This window comes from Rutidosis leptorrhynchoides, chromosome 3, assembly GCF_046630445.1.
Source record: "Rutidosis leptorrhynchoides isolate AG116_Rl617_1_P2 chromosome 3, CSIRO_AGI_Rlap_v1, whole genome shotgun sequence".
Lineage (NCBI taxonomy): Eukaryota > Viridiplantae > Streptophyta > Magnoliopsida > Asterales > Asteraceae > Rutidosis > Rutidosis leptorrhynchoides.
The window spans coordinates 225,355,905-225,382,373 of record NC_092335.1 but is presented as its reverse complement, the minus strand read 5'-3'; the positions used below and the strand labels follow the sequence as shown (position 1 = coordinate 225,382,373).

The window sequence follows — 26,469 nt, the reverse complement described above, 5'->3', positions numbered from 1 at the left end:
ATTATGGTTAGGTTATTATGATATTGAACTAGCTAATTATTATGAATAAAGTGTTATGAATATAAACTATAAATAATTATGATTATCATAAAACTAGATTAATAAGTTAGGGATTATGAATATGAGTAAATATTATGATTAATGATTATGAATAAGATGAATATGGTTAAAAGATTACGAATTATGAATTGATCATGATGATAGTTATGTTAAGATTAAGTATTATGAATTATGAACTTGAATATGATAATAAGGTTATGATTTTATGTGATAATAATACATGCATGCTTACGTACGTATGTATATGTATAGGGTAGGTATACTCGTATGTATGTATGTATGTATGTATGTATGTATGTATATACATGCGTCTGTATGTATGTGTATACATGTATGTATTTGTACGTTGAGTGTATGTATGAGTAAGTATGTATATGTATATGAAGTTAGTAAAACCTAAAAAGAAAATATATATGTATGAGCATGTGTATATGTATCATGTATACATTATAAGAAATTACAAAAAGTTGATAAGTAGTTATATGTATATATATGTACCATCTTTACACTTAAGTATATGTAACACATACATAAAATATATACATATATATTATAGCTATAAACATATACATAACATAATAATAAAGAGTATATGTATATGTAACATGTAGGTATGGATATATATATATATATATATATATATATATATATATATATATATATATATATATATATATATATATATATATATATATATATTGTTGGTTGAATGTGGATTAATGCACTAAACGATAAACTTAAGTATGATTAACCAAAGTGTGATTAACCAAAGAATATGTTTTGATGATGACACATACATATGCATAAGTGATGACTGACATCTTAACATAAAACACGCAAGGTCACTAATCCATACTTTATCTTGCAAATGATCAAGTCAAACATAGGTTAAAGAATGAAATAAAAAGTTCTGCTAAACACACGATCGAGGTACGGTCGACCGCATAGTCAACCGTGAAAACCCAAACTGAATTGCAACGCAGTTTTGTTAAAACAAGTTGCACGGTCACCACCTCAGTCAACCGCAGTGCGACCGCAGTTTTCTCTGTTACCATTTTTGACCAAATAAAGTTAGACTAGTTCCCGACATCTATAATTCATGAAATCTTTCTCAACATGCTTAAAATAGATGCCTTCTTCATACTCAACCGAGGTTTGGTCATAAAAACACTAATTGTGATTAATTGCGCCTAATGACATCTTAATGACAAATTAACCAAGATTAGGCATAACACATAAGTGTTAATCAACAACTTGTGATCTTAATTCTTATCTAGATATCCTTAGTATGATCATCAAGTACCAACACACTTATGCCAATGTCACTAGAACAATGATTGCTATTAGAAATGACTTAGTGATTAATTAAGGCTAAATGAGGAAAAATGCTCTCAAGATTAACTAGTAATGACTTGTAGTCCTAAAACACACTTAGATACATTTAGGATGGTCACCAAGTCCCAACTAGAGATTGCTCTTCCCTTGCGCATGTGTTGGACATTAATGTGTGCTTACGCATTAATCAAGTAATGTGTCATATTGCACATTAAACTTATTAAGTGCTTAAATTATAAGTTATGCAAGTATCTATATGATTGATCCTAGAATAACTATCTCTTGCTATGTGAGTATTACTTTCTACTTGCCAATATGCTTAATACTCATAAACTTGCCAACTTGATTAATATGTTTGCTATGTGCTCATTAGTTAGGATTCAAGTAACTAACCTACTCCAATAGATTAAGTGTAAAATGGTTCACAATGAAAGTATAGTCAATTGTCTATTTGATCTAGTCTAACTAACTAAGGGTGATTGCTTATGACTTAACTTTGATGTCTCTACATGCTTCATGATTATCTTATAGAGACATTGTTCAATTAATCTCTAACTAAACTTAAAAAGAACATGACTTGTTATTAATTGAAACTAGGAAGTTAATGACATACTGACTAGTCTTTAGAATTGAACCAAAGACATTAATGTGACTAACTAAGTCTTGACCAAACTGAAATTTCCCTAAATATCAATCAAGACACTTCTCCAAGAATGTTGGGTTTGCCACTTTTGGAATGATTACTCACTTTCATGCATTAAGACCAAATCTCACACACTTAATGCGTATAGTACTTGTCTAGGATGTTTGGTTTCTTTTGCAGGTGCTACAAGGAGTAAAGGTGCCAAAATATGGTGTTCAAATTTGAGTCAAACGGCTGTACAACGGATACCTAATTTGGACTGGAGCACGCACGGTCGCACCACGGTTGACCGTTCAGGCAACCGTGTGTCAACGGCTATTTTTTGAATCTCACTATAAAAGGCAAACAATTAAGAGCATTTGAAGCTGACCCTCTTGCATATTTCAAAGGCTTATCTCCAGTGATCACAAGTGCATCAATTACTACTCAAATGTGATCAAGCAAGAGAAACTTCTATGATCTTATAGATATAGAATTGGGTTGTTGTAAACTTACTAATCAAAATCATTTATCTTGTGAGTTTACTCAATGTAATGTATGTCCTAGTATTGTGTTAGGATCATCATTGCAAAGTGTATAAGTCTTGTAACTTCAATTAGTAGAAGCATAGGCTAGTTTAGTGATCCACTTCCTTAAAGGGACTTAGGAAGTTGATTAACCTGATTTGGAGATTAATACTTGTCCAAGGTGAAAACAAGTTGATCTAGGTTGGAGTTGATCTTTCAAAGGGATAGAAAGATTAGGTTTGTTGTCTACCAAAAAAGTTGAAGACTTGTAAATCGGATCTCCACCGGGTTTGGAGAAAAGTGCTTAGTGATGTAACAAATCCCGATTAGTGTAATCGGGGAGTGGATTAAGGTAGATTAGTTAACATCCACCCGAACCACTATAAATCCCTGTGTCTATGTTCTTTACATTACTTCATTTATCATTTTTAACATATACACTATACACATCAAGTTTGAGTTGACTTGGTTGATCAAAGTGAAATCAAATTTGGTGATCAATCGAAAAAGTGTTAAAAACGTATTAAGTAACTATTCAACCCCCTCTAGTTACTTACAATTGGTATCAGAGCGGTTGCTCAAAACATTGCACTACAAATGATCGCGAAAGCGTCAAAATTCGTTTTGTGCAAAAACTTGAGTCAGCGATTCTCGGATTAACTCAAACTATGGGATACTTGGAAGAATTTGTGAAAGAAGAACCAATCTTTGATAAGATGAATATTGATGTGTGGAAATTAAGATTTGAGTCTTATCTCAAATTCAAGGATTACTACTTGTGGAGAATAATCAAAGTAGGAGACTTTGTACCAAAAGATAGTTCAAGGCTAGTGAAGTGAACATTTCAAAACAATGATATTTTGAAACAATTTGATGCAATTTCACTACTTCATGAAATTCTGCCTAGTAAAAAAGGTTAAAGATAATTTCATGTGAAAGTGCTAAAGAATGTTGGGATTCACTATGTTCTCAAGAAGATTTAAACTCTAGAAGTTTAAAGGGTAAAGGAATTGGGAAGGATTTGGAAAAGGTTGGTGATTCTCAAGCAAAAGGGTTGGATGGAAATGAAGACTTTTGCCTCATGAGTTCTTTGAATGATTTGGATCAAGATGGTCAAAGTGAAGAAGAGGTTGAATCTCCATTCAAAGAAGATGGCGTCTCAAGCATGGATTGCAATGAGGTACATGTATTCTATCCTTCTAATTATGAAGAATTGTTAGATGATTACAAGACCATTAAATTTGTGTATGATAGTAGTCGTAACAAAGTAAAACTTTTGGAGAAAGAATTACACAAAGTTAGACAACTTAACAAAGTTTTAATTGATAAAAATAACACCTTGAAAAGAAAACTTGAAAGGATAACTATTTGTGATTCATCAAGAGATAAACATGAAATGAATATATGTCACGACTCTATCAAACACAAATCTTGTAATCAAAGTCCATTGTCCATTATTAATAAAATTGAGAATATGAGAAAAATGGACCAAGCTAGCAATTCCATGGTAGGGATAAGTCAAGGATTGAGTAATCTTAAAATCAATCAAAAACAATGATCAAAATGCTAATGAGAATAACCTTCTCAAAAAGTCTTTGTATTAATGAAAGGTTTTTCTTACAAATGCAAAATTGTTTTTGAAAAATGATTTCAAAAGATTAGTGTAGGAAGCTTACTTGCCTTAGGATTGTGTGTTTATGTGAAAATATATATTGCATGATAAATACTAGATTAATGCGTTTTGTGTATACTATATGAATGATTAAATATGAATATATATATATATATATATATATATATATATATATATATATATATATATATACACACACACACATATATATATATATATATACACATATATATATATATATATATATATATATATACATACATACATACATACATACATACATACATACATACATACATACATACATACATACATACATACATACATACATATAGATATAGTATATTACGTGTCATTGATGATTAAATATCAGGAGGATGTAATCATTCAATGTTAGGAAAAGAAAACCTGTCCTCAAGTATTCTATAGAGCCTAAGAATCGTCAAAACGCGTTCGAAGAAAGAAGAAGTGAAGAAACAAGTGATCAGAAGGATCTACGGCAGCACCAAGGCTGATCGTATACACGACCGCAGACTCCTGTCCTGTACATGTGAGTATATCTGCACGGCTAACACCATGGTCGACCGTGCTTCAACCGTGCGTGGCCTGATTCTGCTTTAAATTAAACTAAACCCTCACTTTTATTTCTTTTCAACCCACTTCAAAACACACACACCTACACACGGCTGAGGAGATCGACCGCACGGAGAAGAATGCTCATTCCTTCAATTTCAATTCCTACTTTCGGTATGATTAATCCTTGCTTTCCTAACATTTAATTGTGTTTGTATGATGAATTAGGGTTATGAAGAAACCCTAACTAGAATGAATCAAAACCTAAATTGATGCAAACAATTGAAATTGTTCTTGAAGAACAATTTAGAAATGATTGTGGTAATGATTATTGTATATCTATGTATTAATTTAACTTTGGATAATTCTAGGATTCATTATACATCTAGGTTAGATTTCCATAGAAGCATTGTTCATATGATATGAATGACATTATTGCAAATTGAGTGTAATAATTTTGAATGTCAAAACATGTGTTGACGATGATTTCAAAAGTCTAGAACACATATGAACTTTGTGAAAATCTTAATCTAGTAGCAAACTCATTGACACTAATGAAGAGTGAAAATGTGAAGAATATTAACATCAAAACACCTAAGTATTGATGATAATTTAAGTTTGCAAAACTTGTTAGCTACAATTGAAGTATACACCTTGAACTAATCTAAAGTATCATTGTGTAGAAAATGGCTAGAAGAAAAGGCAAGACTGTTGTAGCAAAAAGAAAAGACTCATATGATCAACCATCTGATCCTAAAGAGAGAATTGCCAACAACATTGAATTTCTTACAGGCAGAAAAATTGCCGACGGGAGAAGAGTCGCTCACACCGAAATGCCTAAACTTGTAAGGCAGTTTGAAAAACTCAAATGGAAATATTTTCTCACTCTAAACCGCCCTATCCAATCCCTCACTTATTCGAGAATTTTACGCTAATTTCAACTTTATGAATGATGAAGTATTCTTCAATCTTCTGGGCGTTAATTATCGTTATTCACTCAAGGATTTCGGGATCATGTTGGATGTTCCCACTGAGGCAGAAATGTTCTACAACAGACTACATGATCTTTCGAACCTTCCTGACTTCATTTCAAATAAAACTCCTCTAATCGATACACTGTGCAAAAATGATGCTCCAAGAACTGAAATTGAGAAATCTGGAGTACAAGGAAAACACCTTCGTCCTGAGTATGACACTTTGAACAAAATCATCATCCACAACATCTATTGCAAATCAGGCAATCACTCAAATGTCCACGCCACTCAATTTGCTCTGATGTGGTGCTTAGAAAATGATATCAAAGTAAATATGGCATATCTCATGGCATCAAGAATGAACGGAACTGTTACGGAAACCATTCGTGCATTACCCTATGGACTACATCTCAATAAAGTGTTTGATTATTTGGGTGTCACAAGTGATAACTTTCATCCTACACTTGCCATATTCAAAGGACCAAAAACCTCAGAAGTAACCTCCTGAAAACGAAAAAGGACGTCAGGAGAAGTAAGGATCGGTAGAGAAAATGCTGAGATACCTGACAGTGAAGACGAAGAAGCTGATGAACAAGTTCAAGCGTGTCAGATAATGGCAAAGATGGAAAAAATCTACAAGGAACAAATTAAGAATCTCAAAAAGGAGTCAAAGATTATGAAGATGATGAAAGGAGTAATAAAGAAGTTGACCTACAAGATAAGCGATATGGAGGATGAAAATTCAAGTGAATCAATCTAAGAATTCCTTGAAAAAGAATAATTATGGCAAGGAATGTGTAAGACAATTTTGCTATGATTCTATGATTGGATGTAGACATAATGCATTTGAACTTTATAATGCCTTAATCTTACCCAAAAATGTGAAAGACTAAATAAATAAAAATGTGTTGCAGATAACATGCGGTTGCAGGCACGGCTGACCGTGACAGTGACAGCAGATTGACTGCAATTCATTCAAGGTTCATTAAATACACACCTATAGCAAATCAATACCACTAACTTACAAACAATATCTAAAAGAAATCAAATTTAACTTCTTCTTTAAAATTCTTGAACAAAACAATTACTCAAAATGGATGGAAATCCTTGCTCAAGATTCTTTAAATTGAGAATTCTCAAAGAACTTCTTGCACCTCAAAACAATGAGCTCTCCAAAACCCTTTATCTTCTCAAACTCCAAACATCACTTAAATCTCAAAATGATAAAATTTCACAACAAACTTCCATGTGATGAAAAGAAGAACTCTCAAGATGATTCAAGACACATCCAAGAAGAACATGAAGTGTTCTATGTCTATCCTACTCTTCAAAGTGATTTTGATAAAATTGGATGGGGATCATTTCTTTCACTTAAAACCTACACATTTCCTTCACTTGTCAAGCAATTCTATTCAAAGTTTGAATTTACCTCTGACCGAAGGGTAAAATTCACTCTGCTTGATCAAGACCATGTGATGACACTTAAACTATTTGACTACGTCCTTAGAGTGCCCACAAAAGGAGCTGAGTTCTATGATACGAAAAATTATATACAACTCCTTCCAAAGTTCATTCCAATAAGAGCACTAACCTCACTCTTCATTGATCCAGAACTAAAACTAAGTACTCTCTCTCAAGAAGGAGTTTTTGACAATGACATTCGACCAGAGTATGGAACATGCAAAATGATCATAAGTCACAACATTTTCTTTAGAAAAGAAGATGATGATAAAGTTTCCATGACTGAACTTGGACTCATGCGGTGCTTAACCAAGTCCATACAAGTAAATCTTTCCTACATAATGGCTTCCAGGATCCAAGATCTTAAACAAGATCCTTCACAATCCTATCCTTATGGTCGCCGCTTGACGCTTCTGTTCAAGCATCTCAACGCACTGAACCTCACATTTCCCTCAGGAACCAAATGCATCATCACCCATGCTTAATAGAGCTACTTTCAATTGTTGTACCCTCCATACATATTTTCATATATGCATTACTATGTTTCATGATTGCTTTGAATAAAATGTGTGCTTGTTGTGTTTTAATATATATGTTTTTCCAATATGCACAACTTAAGGGGGAGTTTTGTTCTAAGGGCGAGCTTAGTTCTAGGGGGAGCTAACCTTTTTGCTTCGACAAAATGGGGAGAAAGATGGATACAATTGATTGTTAACACTTGCGTATTTATAGCAAAATGTTCCTCATCACTTGTATGTTTGTCATCATCAAAAAGGGGGAGAATGTTGGTTGAATGTGGATTAATGCACTAAACGATAAACTTAAGTATGATTAACCAAAGTGTGATTAACCAAAGAATATGTTTTGATGATGACACATACATATGCATAAGTGATGACTGACATCTTAACATAAAACACGCAAGGTCACTAATTCATACTTTATCTTGCAAACGACCAAGTCAAACATAGGTTAAAGAATGAAACTAAAAGTTCAGCTAAACGTACGGTCGAGGTACAGTCGACCGCATAGTCAACCGTGAAAACCCAAATTGAATTGCAACGCAGTTTTGTGAAAACAAGTTGCACGATCGCCACCACGGTCAACCGCAGTGCGACCGCAGTTTTCTCTGTTACCCTTTTCGACCAAATAAAGTTTTACTAGTTCCCGACATCTGTAATTCATGAAACCTTTCTCAACATGCTTAGAATAGATGCCTTCTTCATACTCAACCAAGGTTTGGTCATAAAAACACTAATTGTGATTAATTGCGCCTAATGATATCTTAATGACAAATTAACCAAGATTAGGCATAACACATAAGTGTTAATCAACGACTTGTGATCTTAATTCTTATCTAGATATCCTTAGTATGATCATCAAGTACCAACACACTTAAGCCAATGTCAATAGAACAATGATTGCTATTAGAAATGACTTAGTTATTAATTAAGGCTAAATGAGGAACAATGCTCTCAAGATTAACTAGTAATAACTTGTAGTCCTAAAACACACTTAGATACATTTAGGATAGTCACCAAGTCCCAACTAAAGATTGCTCTTCCCTTGTGCATGTGTTGGACATTAATGTGTGCTTACACATTAATCATGTAATGTTACATATTGCACATTAAACTTATTAAGTGCTTAAATTATAAGTTATACAAGTATCTATATGATTGATCCTAGAATAACTATCTTTTGCTATGTGAGTATTACTTGCTACTTGCCAATATGCTTAATACTCATAAACTTTTCAACTTGATTAATATGTTTGCTATGTGCTCATTAGTTAGGATTCAAGTAACTAACCTACTCCAATAGATTAAGTGTAAAATGGTTCACAATGAAAGTATAGTCAATTGTCTATTTGATCTAGTCTAACTAACTAAGGGTGATTGCTTATGACTTAACTTTGATGTCTCTACATGCTTCATGATTATCTTATAGAGACATTGCTTAATTAATCTCTAACTAAACTTAAAAAGAACATGACTTGTTATTAATTGAAACTAGGAAGTTAATGACATAGTGACTAGTCTTTAGAATTGAACCAAAGACATTAATGTGACTAACTAAGTCTTGACTAAACTGAAATTTCCCTAAATATCAATCAAGACACTTCTCCAAGAATGTTGGGTTTGCCACTTTTGGAATGATTAGTCACTTTCATGCATTAAGACCAAATCTCACACGCTTAATGCATATAGTACTTGTCTAGGATGTTTGGTTTCTTTTGCAGGTGCTAGAAGGAGTAAAGGTGCCAAAATATGGTGTTCAAATTTGAGTCAAACGGCTATACAACAGATACCTAATTTAGACTGGAGCACGCACGGTCGCACCACGGTCGACCGTTCAGGCAACCGTGTGTCAACGGCTATTTTTTGAATCTCACTATAAAAGGTAAACATTTAAGAGCATTTGAAGCTGAACCTCTTGCATATTTCAAAGGCTTATCTCCAGTGATCACAAGTGCATCAATTACTACTCAAATGTGACCAAGCAAGAGAAGATTCTATAATCTTATAGATATACAATTGGGTTGTTGTAAACTTACTAATCAAAATCATTTATCTTGTGAGTTTACTTAATGTAATGTATGTCCTAGTATTGTGTTAGGATCATCATTGCAAAGTGTATAAGTCTTGTAACTTCAATTAGTAGAAGCATAGGCTAGCTTAGTGATCCACTTCCTTAAAGGGACTTAGGAAGTTGATTAATCTTATTTGGAGATTAATACTTGTCCAAGGTGAAGACAAGTTGATCTAGGTTGGAGTTGATCTTTCAAAGGGATTGAAAGATTAGATTTGTTGTCTACCAAAGAAGTTGAAGACTTGTAAATCGGATCTCCACCGGGTTTGGAGAAAAGTGCTTAGTGAAGCAACAAATCTCGATTAGTGTAATCGGGGAGTGGATTAAGGTGAATTAGTTAACATCCACCCGAACCACTATAAATCCTTGTGTCTATGTTCTTTACATTACTTCATTTATCATTTTGAACATATACACTATACACATCAAGTTTGAGTTGAGTTGGTTGATCAAAGTTAAATCGAATTTGGTGATCAATCGAAAAAGTGTTAAAAACGTATTAAGTAACTATTCACCCCCCTCTAGTTACTTATATATATATATATATATATATATATATATATATATATATATATATATATATATATATATATATATATATATATATATATATCACATGTAATGATGAGATTACATAATGAGGGTTGATTAATTAAAAGTAATTAGAGTAATAATATTATTATTATAACTTATAAACCTATCTATATGGTAACACTTTAATCACACTAAGTTATATTATCACCTATATATATAAATATTAAGTACATTAAAAATTCATTGTGTGCATACACCTATTATGTGATGCCCCGTACTTAATCAACATGTACGGACCATCAACAACAGGATCATTACAAGGTTAAACACTATATGCGTTTTCAAAACAAGTTTGCATTCATGATAAAAGGTGACGTCATAACCAACGTCAAATGTTTTACATCAAAAGTATGCCTCAATGAACAGAAGCAATTAGAAATAGTACGTGACCCTCAGATCGTTACAAATCATAGTTCAAAAGTATTAATGTTTGAATGCAAGATAAACATTCATGCGGTGACATCTCTAAAGCAGCGGGTGTCTACAGCAAGACTAGTACAACAGCGGAAGCAGCTAACCTTAAGAACCTGAGAAAAACATGCTTAAAAACGTCAACAAAAAGGTTGGTGAGCTATAGTTTAAGTATAACAGTAATGTAAGGTAGGCCACGAGATTTCAGTGCTACAAAGAGCGTTTCAAACAGTATGATAAAGTATATGTTTAACCGTGGGCACTTGGTAACTAACTTAACGTTTAAAACCCCCTGAAAGTACACTTGGTGAGTGCGTATGTTTACGAAGTATTAAACACTCATTAAATGCTAGCGCAACTAGCCCGGGTGGGGATGTCAAACCCTATGGATCCATATCTAAGATTCGCGTTCACCGGTTCAAAAACCAATGACTAAACATTACCGAGCTAAAGGGAATGTTTATGCCGTTGTATAACCCATACATACATAAAGTTTAAGTACTCGTGCCTAGTATGTAAAACATAAAATGCACATGTATTCTCAGTTCCCAAAATAATTAAAGTAAAAAGGGATGCTATAACTCACAGTGGTAAAGTAGTGCTAAAGTCGAGTCGGGAAGTAAGCAAGTACGTAGGTCCGGAAAGTCCTCAACCTAAGTCAAATATTACTAAGTCAGTAAATCGTCCCAATAGGTTTAAATGTATGCAAATTAGGTCTTAAGGGTCATCATCATTCATCATCAAACAAAAGGTGTAAAGTAAGTTTCGTTCATGAAAAGAGTTTAAAACAAAGGCTGATTCCGGTCAGTCACCACGGCCTCTATACCTACTAAAATAAGGTGAGACTAGTGGCCATGGATCCGTATATGAGTCCTCTAATTGTGGTAAAAATTCCAGAAGCAAACTCATCTTCGTTTGACCGTGGCGACGGTCTAAGTGCGAGTAGGTCAGAATTTTCAGCACAACGTTAAAAGGACATAGTGACGATCGGAGGGCCATAAATCCTAAACTGTAACTCGGATTAAGACGAGTCTTAAACAAAAAATTATCTACTCGAACAGAGCTAACTGAAAATCAACTTTAGAGTAGCCCAGGTATTCGGGTCTATTCCAGAAAATAGTAAACACTAGGTTCCGGTGGGTTCTTGGTGCTCGATGCTCATCACGGTTCTCATCCTTGATGCATATAGCTTCAAGTGTACAACTCGATGATGTGTTTGCATCATCTTAACCAAGGTTTGACCATAATAACACTTGTGTAAGTCTAATACATGTAGCACAACTCATTTAAGTGTTGCAAGTAGCTTGATGAACCAAGGTTACATCAAAATCTTAGATCCGACACATACATAAACTATAAAAGTAATATTGAACTACAAACTTGAAAGTAAACTAATTAATCAAGATCTTAAGATGTAGAGCATAGTTCTTAGTTAGATCTTAAAGATCCAAGACCCAAAGGTCTAGATCTAAAGTTAATAAGTTAAATCCTAAGTAATAATACTTGAATCTTTACTTTAGTGAAACCATAAGTTACAAAACTTAGATTTTCATCTTGTAAAGTGTATGTAAGCTTACAAGCTTTTGTTTATGACAAAATAAGTAGACCATAAGCTATAGAACTTAGATCTTTCATAAGTTTATAAAGTTATAACTAGAAAGTTATACTTCCATGTTCTTGAAATCATAAAGTTAACTTTAGTTCAAGAAAAATGAGATCAAAGTTAACTAGTAACACTTGACCAACAACCACATGAATCACGAATTTATAAGAGCAAGAAATGAAGAAATAAGCTAGATAAACAAGTAACAAGTCATGGTTGTTCATACTTTAAAGATTCAGGCCAAAGTCTTGATCTTTAAGGAAGTAAACTTTAAGTTTACTAACATGAATTCAAGTAATGATTTACAACACATGAACTTACAATCTTTCAAACATTAAATGTAGAACATAAACTAGAAAGTTTATGTTCTTGTATGTTCTTATATGAACAAGATAAATGAAGAACAAACTAAAGAGTTTGGTTCTTAGTAACTAGTAAGTAATCAACAATAAATAACAAGTAACTAAACAACAATGAACAAAAAGTGATGATGATGATTATATGAGTATATGTTACGGTTTTAGTAAGGGAAAAGAAGAGAAATATTTGTTCAAGTTACCTACAAGATGAGAGAAAATGAGAGAAAAAGAAAGTTGCAAGTAAGAGTGTGTGTTTGGAATGAGAGGATACAAGTGAGAAGTAATCAAAAAATGAAACAAAAATACTCCTCAAGGCCTACTAAGGCCGACGGTCTCCAAGGGTCAAGGGGGAAGAAAATTGTCCACAAGGTTCTTGCATGTTTATGGCTCAAAAGTTGGTAATTAGGGGTGTTTACATGGGAAAGGTGTAAGTAACTAGATTCCATACCAAGTTAATTTATCTAGTTTAGTTTTTAGGTAATACTTACATGAGTAATGAGCTAGTTAATCCATTTAGTGTGTAGGGTGGGATGTTAAGTCCATTAATACTAATAAAAGCCCAAGTTCCATTAATTAACAAATAAATTCAATAAAGCCCAAGTAATTAACTAGTAACCTTAGTTAATTAAAATGATTAATAAAACTTAATAATGAATGTAAATGATATTTAAAAATATCATTCGTGAAAAGTATGTGTGTCACAAAGACGTTTCGGGGCATTCAAAGTTAATCGTGGTAACAAGTAAATGTATATAAACAATACATTTAATAAAACACAAGTATTAATAATAAATATTAATAAGTAAATGTTGGAAAATACAGATTCGTTACATTACCCACCTGTTAAAGAAAATTTCGTCCCGAAATTTTAAGTTGAGGTAGATGGAGGAGTCGGGAAAAGGTGAGGATACTTCTGCATCATTTGATCCTCTCGCTCCCAAGTAAACTCAGGTCCTCGTTTGGCATTCCATCGTACTCGGACGATCAGAATCTTGTTGCGTTTCAAAGTTTTGACCTTACGGTCCATAATCTCGACAGGTTCTTCCACGAAGTGGAGTTTGTCGTCAATGGTAAGTTCTTCCAGTGGTATGATGAGTTCGGGTGCAGCAAGACACTTCTTCAAGTTTGACACGTGGAAGGTAGGATGAACTGAGCTCAATTGTGTCGGGAGGTCTAGACGGTAAGCAACGGGTCCAACACGCTCCAAAATTTCAAAAGGACCAATGTATCGCGGGTTTAACTTTCCACGTTTTCCAAAACGGATCACACCTTTCCAAGGTGAAACCTTCAACATTACACGGTTACCCACGTTGAATTCAATGTCTTTACGTTTAAGATCATCATAACTCTTTTGACGATCACGGGCAGTCTTAAGTCTCGCTTGAATTCGAGCAATCTTTTCCGTTGTTTCATGGACTACCTCGGGTCCGGTGATTTGCTTTTCGCCTACTTCGGCCCAAAAAATAGGAGATCGGCACTTGCGGCCATACAATGCTTCAAAAGTTGCGGCATTAATACTCGAGTGATAACTGTTGTTGTAAGAAAATTCGGCGAGTGGCAAATGCCTTTCCCAGGCCTTTCCAAAATCAATAACACATGCACGCAACATGTCTTCCAAGGTCTGAATCATTCGTTCACTTTACCTGTCAGTCTGTGGATGATATGCAGTAGTCATGTCGAGACGAGTTCCCATGGCTTCTTGCAAAGAACGCCAAAATCTAGAGGCAAAACGGGGATCGCGATCTGAGATGATCGATAAAGGTACACCATGACGAGATACAACCTCTTTAATGTATAGTTGAGCAAGTCTCTTCATTGTATCCATCTCCTTCATCGCTAGAAAGTGTGCAGATTTGTTAAGACGATCAACGATAACCCAGATGGTATCGTATCCGCCCACCGTCTTTGGTAGCTTGGTGATGAAATCCATTGTTATCCTTTCCCACTTCCATTGCGGGATTTCCGGTTGTTGAAGTAATCCATAGGGCTGCTGATGTTCGGCCTTAACTTTCGAACAAGTCAAATACTTACCAACATAAGTTGCAATGTCTTTCTTAAGATTCGGCCACCAATACTGTTCTTTAAGATCGTGGTACATTTTGCCCTCTCCGAGATGAATCGAATATCTCGATTTGTGGGCTTCATCAAGTATAAGGTTTCGTAGATCTTCATAAAGAGGTACCCAAATTCTTCCGGCATAACATCGGAGTCCAGACTCCCTAACCTCGAATCGAGAGACAAGAATGTTCAAATGTTCATGAGATATATTCTCCTCCTTGAGAGCCTCATCTTGGACTACTCGGATTTGGCTGTTGAGATTTGAATGAATGGTGATGTTCAGAGCCCGTACACGAAGAGGTGCCATCCTCTCCTTTCGGCTCAAAGCGTCAGCTACAACATTGGCCTTTCCAGGATGATAACGAAGTTCACAATCATAGTCGTTTAGTGTCTCGATCCATTGACGCTGTCTCATATTCAGTTGCTTCTGATCAAACATGTGCTGGAGACTCTTGTGGTCGGTGAAGATAGTACTTTTCGTTCCATACAAATAGTGTCTCCATAATTTGAGCGCAAATACAACGGCTCCAAGTTCAAGGTCGTGAGTAGTGTAGTTCCGTTCATGAATCTTCATTTGACGAGAAGCATAAGCGATAACCTTTGTGCGTTGCATCAGTACACAACCAAAACCGCTTTTCGAAGCATCGTAATAAACGACAAAATCGTCACTGCCTTCAGGAAGAGATAAGATAGGTGCGGTGGTCAACTTCTTCTTCAAGGTTTGAAATGCTGATTCGTGTGCGGGTTCCCAAATGAACTTCTTCCCTTTGTGAGTCAGTGCGGTCAAAGGACGCACAATCAGAGAAAATCCTTCAATAAATCTTCGGTAGTAACCGGCGAGACCTAGAAATTGGCGAATATGAGTCGGAGTAGTGGGGGTCTCCCACTTGCTGATAGCTTCAATCTTGGTGGGATCAACTTTGATACCCTGGTCGCTCACAACATGACCCAGAAATTGGACTTCCTTCAACCAAAATTCACACTTGGAGAATTTCGCATAAAGTTTCTCTTGCCTCAAGAGTTTAAGTACTAATTGAAGATGTTGCTCATGCTCTTCTTCGCTCTTGGAGTAGACGAGAATATCATCTATGAAGACGCTAATGAACTTATCCAGGTACGGCTTGCAGACACGATTCATGAGGTCCATGAACTCGGCAGGTGCGTTGGTTAATCCGAATGGCATCACGAGAAACTCATAATGACCATAACGGGTTCTGAATGCAGTCTTCATCACATCACTTTCCTTCACCCTCAACTGGTGATAACCGGATCGCAAATCGATCTTGGAGTAGACGCTCGATCCTTGAAGTTGATCAAAAAGATCGTCAATGTGGGGAAGAGGATACCGATTCTTGATTGTCAATTTGTTGAGTTCACGGTAGTCGATACACATACGGAAAGATCCATCCTTATTCTTCATAAATAAGACAGGTGCGCCCCAAGGCGAGAAACTGGGTTGGATAAATCCTTGATCTAACAGCTCTTGTAGTTGACTCTGTAACTCTTGCATCTTAGAAGGTGAAAGTCGATAAGGTGCGCGAGCTACAGGTGCAGCTCCTGGCACTAAATCGATTTGATACTCTACGGCTCTTGGTGGCGGTAATCCAGGCAATTCTTCAGGAAAGACATCGGAAAATTCGTTCACAATTCGAACATCGTTCACACTCTTCACCTCGGTTTCTAATGTTTTCACATGCGCTAGGACAGCAAGACGTCCCTTCTTCATGATCTTTTGCGCTTTCACGCAACTAATGAGGTTCAGCTTTGAGGTACATCTCTCTCCGTAAATGATCAGTGGCTCACCATCTCCTTGTGGTATATGAAGATCTTTATCTCCACAGATAATGTCGGCCCTTATCTTGGTCAACCAATCTATACCGAAGATCATGTCAAAACTTCCCAATTTGATGGGTATCAAATCAATCTCGAAATCTACACCAGCTATGTTGATAATAGCTCCTCGACTAATGTGGTTAACTTTTTCAAGTTTACCATTGGCTACTTCGACAAGCATACTCTCTTTTAAAGGGACTAACGACCAATTAATCTTATCGCAAAAGTGTCTACATACATAACTTCTATCGGCACCAGTATTAAATAAGACAGAAGCTAATAGATTGTTGATAGTGAATATACCTGTCACCAAGTCGGGATTCTCGCGTGCATCCCTTGCATTAACGTTGAAAGCTCTACCACACGGTGGTCCACCGTCTCTTCGCTTGTTGGGGCACGCATTTCTAAAATGGCCCGTTTGTCCGCATTCGTAGCACTTTTTTGGTCCATTGGGGTTCGGCTTCCCAGTCGTGGTGGTGACCTTGCAGTCCTTACCAATATGCCCAGTCCGTTGGCACTTTTCACAAACAATGTTACAATACCCAGTATGGTGCTTGTAGCACCGCTTGCATTGTGGTAGGGTACCCTTGTAGTTGGGGTTTGAGTTGGTGTTTGGATTGGGGTTTCCACCGTTATTGTTTCCTCTGAAACCCTCATGTCGTTTCGCCGGGTTTTGATCATAGGTCCTTCCCCTTTTGTTATCCCATTTGCGCTTCTCACTACTACTCGCTTCAGACTTAGCCTTCTCTGGTTCATCGCTGATGATTTGGTTCATTAAAATATGCGCCATGCACATCGCTTCCGGGACATTGGGTGGTTTGGAAGAGGTAATGTTTCCCTTAATGGACTTAGGAAGTCCCCACAAATATCTTTCCATACGCTTGAACTCTGGGGTAACCATGGTAGGACACATCAGGGCTAGTTCCAAATACCTACGATTATAACCATCGAGGTCGTTTCCCACAACCTTCAACTGCATAAACTCAATTTCCATCTTCTGGATCTCGGTCCTAGGGCAATATTCCTCAATCAGGGCCCCTTTGAATTCCTCCCATGGAGTAGCAAATGCCTCATCAATACCTTTTGCTTGAGCCAACATGTTCCACCATGTTAGTGCGCCGTCACACATAGTGCATGAAGTAAACTTGGTTTTATTCACTTCTGAGCAGTTACTAACTCAAAACACATATTCTAATTTCTCGAACCATCTAGTGAGACCAACTGGCCGCTCCATTCCGCTAAATTTATGAGGCTTGCAGCTTTGGAACTCTTTGTACGTGCACCAATTACGAATGGGCTGAATAACCGGTGGCGGTGGCGGTGGAGCTTGGAGGTTCCTTTCTGCTAAAGCTGCGGTGACTTGCTCATTGATCATCTCCTCGATTTGGGCTGCGGTAGGTGTTGATCGTCCGTTGGCCATGGTGTTCTAAACAAACATTTTGACTCAAGTCAAAATCCAGCGTTCAATATATAATAATACAGTATATAACAACCAACATGGAAATAGCACATCACATGTTAATTAAGTAGAGCAACTAGATACAAGTACCACAAATCCATCATACAGTAACGTAAATAGAACACTTGTGCAAAAAGTAAACAACACAAAGTTCCATTCATTAATAATAAGTTTCATACATTCGCGTAGGTTCGTACAATACATAAGTAAGACAAGAAACTACAAAAGAGATTACATAATGAAATCTACTACAAAAGTCCTACGGTGAAGGTGGGTGTAGGATGTCCAATACGTGGGACATCTGGTCCTCGAGCTCAGCTACCCGAACACGGAGGATCTCCACCTCCCTTGTCAGTTCCTCGACAGTGGGAGATGGTGGGGTAGGAAGTTCAGTCGGTACGGGTGGTGCTGGTGGAGCTGGTGGTGCAGACGGTCCGGCTCCAGAAGTAGAGGCTGCGAAGTGGTAAGGCTTACGGATGAAGGGATCAGCAGGATATGGCACAACCGCTTACGGGTGGTAACCCTACGACGCCAACCATATGCATCAGTGAATGCTCGACCTCCATTAATCCCTGGAATGACGGTACCATCAAAACGGTACCGCTTCTTCTCCGAGGTGGAGGGTGGCTGAACAGGTGCATCATCGGGGTCCTCCTCATCGGAGTCATCGGTGGAATCCTCGACACTAGAGTCGTTTGAGGATGTGTCATCGGATGATGGGTCATCTGAATCATGTGTAGGTGGCTGCACAGGTGGCTGTACTGGCTCTCCTCGGGCTGCCATCATCTGTCGATATCTGAAAGGCGAGATCGACACCAAATGTCCATCAGGAGCGCGTCGGCACCAATGACGATACTGATTACGGAATGGACCTTCCCCAAATTATGCGGGAATCACAACACCACCGGGATGGTGCTGTGGCTCCTGAGGTACCGGGGCAAGTGGAGCTGGAATCTCCGGGAGGTCCTGGGCTCCGTCTGCAGTACCCACTGGGGCAGGCGCATGACTACTAGCTTCGAAGGACGAAGCACCTGGGTCACTAGAGTGTGTCGCCGACGGGATCTGAGGATCGGCAACAGCGGCAGGTGAAGTGGCTGATGAGTCTGTGTCGCAGCCTAAAATGATAGCAGGTGGAATATCCGACATCTGAACAAGGAAAAATAGATTTTCCATGTCAGTAAGTCATAAAGCAAGCACGTATTAGGCCAAGTAACTACAACAGTCTAGATCATGTGTAACAGTAAGTAACGACAAGTATCATGCAATCGAAAGCAGATAATAGCATGCAGTAGTAAAATCATGTAATAGCATACGGCATATAGCAGTAAAAGTAAGCAGCAGCATGCAGTAAGTTCAGCGGAAACAAGTAAACTAGCAAGTTGTAGATTAGTCCTATTAGTGAATCCTACTCGGGTCGGTCTTAGAGTCACTAATGCAACCTAATTCCCTACAACCAATGATCTGATACCAAATGTGACGCCCTGTACTAAATCAACATGTACGGACCATCAACAACAGGATCATTACAAGGTCAAACACTATATGCGTTTTCAAAACAAGTTTGCATTCATGAAAAAATGTGACGTCATAACCAACGTCAAATGTTTTACATCAAAAGTATGCCTCAATGAACAGAAGCAATTAGAAATAGTACGTGACTCTCAGGTCATTACAAATCATAGTTCAAAAGTATTAATGTTTGAATGCAAGCTAAACGTTCATGCGGTGACATCTCTAAAGCAGCGGGTGTCTACAGCAAGACTAGTACAACAGCGGAAGCAGCTAACCTTAAGCACCTGAGAAAAACATGCTTAAAAACGTCAACACAAAGGTTGGTGAGCTATAGTTTAAGTATAACAGTAATGTAAGGTAGGCCACGAGATTTCAGTGCTGCAAAGAGCGTTTCAAACAGTATGATAAAGTATATGTTTAACCGTGGGCACTTGGTAACTAACTTAATGTTTAAAACCCCCTGAAAGTACACTTGGTGAGTGCGTATGTTTACGAAGTATTAAATACTCATTAAATGCTAGCGCGACTAGCCCGAATGGGGATGTCAAACCCTATGGATCCATATCTAAGATTCGCGTTCACCGGTTCAAAAACCAATGACTAAACGTTACCGAGCTAAAGGGAATGTTTATGCTGTTGTATAACCCACACATACATAAAGTTTAAGTACTCATGCCTAGTATGTAAAATGTAAAATGCGCATGTATTCTCAGTTCCCAAAATAGTTAAAGTAAAAAGGGATGCTATAACTCACAGTGGTAAACTAGTGGTAAAGTCGAGTCGGGAAGTAAGCAAGTACGTAGGTCCGGAAAGTCCTCAAACTAAGTCAAATATTACTAAGTCAGTAAATCCTCCCAATAGGTTTAAATGTATGTAAATTAGGTCTTAAGGGTCATCATCATTCATCATCAAACAAAAGGTGTAAAGTAAGTTTCGTTCATGAAAAGAGTTTAAAACAAAGGCTGACTTCGGTCAGTCACCACAGCCTCTATACCTACTGAAATAAGATAAGACTTGTAGCCATGGCTCCGTATATGAGTCCTCTAATTGTGGTAAAAATTCCAGAAGCAAACTCGTCTTCGTTTGACCGTGGGGACGGTCTAAGTGCGAGTAGGTCAGAATTTTCAGCACAACGTTAAAAGGACATAGTGACGATCGGAGGGCCATAAATCCTAAATTGTAACTCGGATTAAGACGAGTCTTAAACGAAAAATTATCTACTCGAATAGAGATAACTGAAAATCAACTTTACAGTAGCCCAAGTATTCGGGTCTGTTCCAGAAAACAGTAAACAGTAGGTTTCGGTGGGTTCTTGGTGCTCGATGCTCTTCACGGTTCTCATCCTTGATGCATATAGCTTCAAGTGTACAACTCGTTGATATGTTTGCATCATATTAACCAAGGTTTGACCATCATAACACTTGTGTAAGTCTAAGACATGTAGCACAACTCATTTAAGTGTTGCAAGTAGCTTGATGAACCAAGGTTACATCAAAATCTTAGATCCGACACATACATAAACTATAAAAGTAATATTGAACTAAAAACTTGAAAGTAAACTAACTAATCAAGATCTTAAGATGTAGAACATAGTTCTTAGTTAGATCTTGAAGATCCAAGACCTAAAGGTCTAGATCTAAAGTTATTAAGTTAAATCCTAAGTAATAATACTTGAATCTTTACTTTAGAGAAACCATAAGTTACAAAACTTAGATTTTCATCTTGTAAAGTTTATGTAAGCTTACAAGCTTTTGTTTATGACAAAATAAATAGACCATAAGCTTTAGAACTTAGATCTTTCATAAGTTTATGAAGTTATAACTAGAAAGTTATACTTCCATGTTCTTGAAATCATAAAGTTAACTTTAGTTCAAGAAAAATGAGATCAAAGTTAACTAGTAACACTTGACCAACAACCATATGAATCACGAATTTATAAGAGCAATAAATGAAGAAATAAGCTAGATAAACAAGTAACAAGTCATGGTTGTTCATACTTTAAAGATTCAAGCCAAAGTCTTGATCTTTAAGGAAGTAAACTTTAAGTTTACTAACATGAATTCAAGTAATGATTTACAACACATGAACTTACAATCTTTCAAACATTAAATGTAGAACATAAACTAGAAAGTTTATGTTCTTGTATGTTCTTGTATGAACAAGATAAATGAAGAACAAACTAAAGAGTTTGGTTCTTAGTAACTAGTAAGTAATCAACAATAAACAACAAGTAACTAAACAACAATGAACAACAAGTGATGATGATGATTATATGAGTATATGTTACTGTTTTAGTAAGGGAAAAGAAGAGAAATATTTGTTCAAGTTACCTACAAGATGAGAGAATATGAGAGAAAAAGAAAGTTGCAAGTAAGAGTGTGTGTTTGGAATGAGAGGATACAAGTAAGAAGTAATCAAAAAATGAAACAAAAATACTCCTCAAGGCCTACTAAGGCCGACGGTCTCCAAGGGTCAAGGGGGAAGAAAATTGTCCACAAGGTTCTTGCATGTTTATGGCTCAAAAGTTGGTAATTAGGGGTGTTTACATGGGAAAGGTGTAAGTAACTAGATTCCATACCAAGTTAATTTATCTAGTTTAGTTTTTAGGTAATACTTACATGAGTAATGGGCTAGTTAATCCATTTAGTGTGTAGGGTGGGCTCTTATGTCCATTAACACTAATAAAAGTCCAAGTTCCATTAATTAACAAATAAATCCAATAAAGTCCAAGTAATTAACTAGTAACCTTAGTTAATTAAAATGATTAATAAAACTTAATCATGAATGTAAATGATATTTAAAAATATCATTTGTGAAAAGTATGTGTGTCACAAAGACGTTTCGGGGCATTCAAAGTTAATCGTGGTAACAAGTAAATGTATATAAGCAATACATTCAATAAAACACAAGTATTAATAATAAATATTAATAAGTAAACGTTCGAAAATCCAGGGTCGTTACATATTACGTGAAGGTTATAATTAAAGGTAACGTACAAAGTCTACAAACATCACCGAGACATGTGGCCTAGGGTGGTCCTTGTTGCCTTATGGGAACCGCTTGTGGATTTCAAATGCCATGACTTAGATTCTGGTCAAGAATCCTGGGCGCCCGGTAACAATAGATCATTCGAGTGACTTGCATGATAGTAACAAAGTTTGGGCGAGATTGTACAACATTTTGTTAAGAATTATAACCCGAACTTCTAAAACTAGAAGCTTACTATAAGTGGAAGCTTTCCACAAATGGTAGGTTTCCAAAAATAGAAACTTTTGAGAAATAGAAACTTTTCTCGAAAACAACTGTTAATATAGTTACTATATCAATAAATACACTTTGTCTGTTGACAATAACGGTCACTGTAAATATATTCATTATATTAATAAACAAACTTTATGTCTATTAGACATTAACTAATCAAAGGTTATATCTCTAGGTTGAGATCTCCGAACACATACACCGTTCTTACATCTTGCGTGGAATTTCTTACTTGCTACTAAGGTGAACTTCATAGCCCATCTTTTACATATTTTAATGTATTTTATAAATCTTGGGGTGAGACACATGCTTGCTTTTAAATGATTTACAATTTAGACACAAGTACCTAAACTATTTGAAATACAACTTCGTGAGAATTTTGTTAACTTGCATTGATTATATCTTTACATGCAAATCCCCGCCATAATATCGTTAATTGCTGGAATTGAAATATTGCAAGCTTAATTATTGTGAGTAGGCCTATTGAGAGTGACGTCTCTACCCATTGGCGTGATCGTCAAGGGGGTACATAATAATGATTGCCGACACCCGTACAGTGTCAGGGGTTAATGTTTAGTTCGATATTATAACTCATGGCATATTGAATATTTTGATGTTTTGAATTAAATCTTGTAGTCTAAAAACTTTTTGATTATAAAAACCTATGATGTTCACTCAACCATTGTGTTGACATTTTAAGCATGTTTGTCTCAGGTGAAGATTAGCTTATGTGCTGCCCTATGATGTTTAGCTAACTGATGCATTGGAGTCCACATGTTTAGAACTTATCATTTGTTATTTACATATGAATTTCATTATGTAAACATTATTACGTTTCCGCTGCAAATGAAATTTGTTAAAACGTCTCATGTAGAGTCGTTCTCGCTTATATATCACCACCTGAAGTAAGAAGATTAGCCTGAAATGGATACCAAGCGAGTGCTTTTACTGCTGAAGTGTGATCCTTTAGCCTGTAAAGATAACCAGTCGGGTCATTTACAGAATCCACTACTCAATCCCATATGTGAACAAGATTGTCGTTTCCACTACTGGCTAATAGTTGGCCCGAAGTGGACCATTTCAACTCGCAAACTTCTCAGTGGTGGCCCGAGTATGTTTCGACTATATGGGATCTTATTCTAACATCGTTATCTATGATCCGGCCATCGATATCTCCGATCATGAGGATATGGTTGTTCCAATCCAATGATCCAATTCCAGATTGGAGACCACTAGTGATGGCAATGGATCGGATATGGATCGAGTGAGGCCGTATCCATATCCATATCCATTTAGTTTTTGTTCATCCATATCCATATCAATATTCATTTAATTTTTGTTCATCCATCCATATCCATATCCAGTGGATTAAGCGGGTTAATGGATATCCATTGGATATTGAAAAATGTTATAAAATTTCCTAATATTTCATATAAACAAAAAAGTAATATAACAAACATATATATATAATGTGTAATCTTTTTCGAAGTTACAATACAATTCGTTAGATATATACCATTAAACATGGACTATGACAAATTAATTGTGTAGTTTGTCTCTTTAATTGATCATATATGCGTGTTTTGTTGTAATATATCATACATAATTCGTTATATGGTTGAAAGCAAAATGTATGGGTAATGATAAATGCATATATAATAGTAAAGTGTTTGCATATATCTATATTTAAGTATTCTTGTATGTATTTTGGGTGTTAATGGATATATCCATGGATGATATTCTTCTATCCATATCCATATCCATATCTATATCCATTTAGGTTCATCTATATCCGTATCCATATTCATTTAGATTATCCATATCCATCACGAACCGGGTGGATCGCATGGATATCCACTGTATCGGGTAGCCATTGTCATCCCTACTGACCACCTTTCTACGTTCTTATTCTTAACTGTTTTAAATGAAGATATTAATTAAGTGAACAAATTTAAAAAAAAAAAAAAAAAAAAAAAATTAATGTTGGATCGTGGAATGATAAGATGATTAACCGGTAATCAGTTAGAAGTAGAATCCTAAAGTTGGATATCGGAATTGTTTAAGCCGATAGCGATGTGGCGGCCATCAGGTGCCCGTTTGACACTTGTCACTGGACAAATTTCATCATCTATGGTTACGAATAGTGAGGTAATCCAATTTATCCGACTATAAAACAATAATAAATAAAACAATAAACCCTAACTCAGTAACCAAATTTAGAGCAAAGAAATAAAACAAAATCTATAAACAGAAATCACAAGTTAAATAGAAAGATTAATTTGAAGAGAAGATCCTTGTTGATTGTTTATATCGCAAGAACAAGAAATTGAGATAGACGAACGAATTGTTTTGGGTGATTATCGCAGAACAAGTAACAGGGTTTATTATACGTAGAATAGAAAATAGAATATCTGTACTATCCGTTGTAAATCGAACGAACTTTATTTAGTAAATCATGTCTGTTTAATTTCAGATTTATTAACATTCATTTTAACCAGTTGTTTATTTCTTTTCAGTTTTTTGAAACGCTAAACACAAAATTGGCCAAATCGTTCGTGTTTATGTATATTTGTTCAAAACGTCCGTGTGTTTACATAACTGCAATAATCATTCTTAAATGTCAAAATACGTCCTAAATTAGTCCATGCCTTAACTTTTGTTAAACCTCGCCGTGAGTCTCAGTCTTATGCTAGTCACGTGACATTAAGTAACATTAAATATATAAACCCTAAATATTAATGAAGAAACAAAAAACGTAACCCTACTAAGCATAAGCAAGCTCGTGATCATACTCGCATTAATTGTGGTGTCACCAAACTTTTTTTTATTGCTAAACTTATTAAACATTTTTTACAAGTAAATCTAGACACCAAACACTTTATTTTTTTGTTAAAAGTAGTAAACTTTTCCTTAAAAAATGTAGGAACCAAAATATAAATATATGTATAAATATTAATGAAACTCTAAGACACGAATAATGGTTACACAATTTTAAATAATAGTTAAATAGTTTCAAATAAAGGTTTGTAAAGGTTTTGTAATTTCAATAATGGTTATGCAATTTTCAATTATGATTACACAGTTTTAAATTGCAGTCATTATTTTATTAAATTATTTATTGACTTAGCCATTATTTTATAGTTAAATAATCACCTTTTCACCCCTTTATCGTTTCGCTAAACTAATCACGCTATTCCGCCACACCGCCCGGAAATTTTACCAAGTTATTTTTAAATGTAGATCGATGGTGATAATTTAAATTACTAGATACTAATTCAACATTGTCATCGTTGGATTATAATTGCCAATTTGCAAGATTAAATTAAAAAATAATATTAAATAATATTTTGCGGTGGCAAGAGAAGGGATGGAAACAGCCAGGTGATAATATTGTTGGGCTGCAAACATCAGAGTATAAGTCGGATTAGTTACCCTCCCGAGTAGCTCAAACACGGAAAAACCTTCTACATATACTCTTAACATAATCAATTAATATGATTATGCCATACCCTCACTTACATGAAATCCGAAATAAAGTAAATTTGAGAGCGAAAAGTATAAGGGAACGAGTACTTCCCCGCGGTTATAAGCGAAATGCAAAAATC

At 35.8% G+C, this 26,469-nt stretch overlaps 1 pseudogene; it reads right to left on the bottom strand.

Annotated features, from left to right (window-relative positions):
* Window positions 1–25,475, bottom strand: part of LOC139900844 (cell division cycle 20.2, cofactor of APC complex-like) — a 78,004-nt pseudogene extending 52,529 nt beyond the window's left edge.
* Window positions 25,476–26,469: the final 994 nt, after the last annotated feature.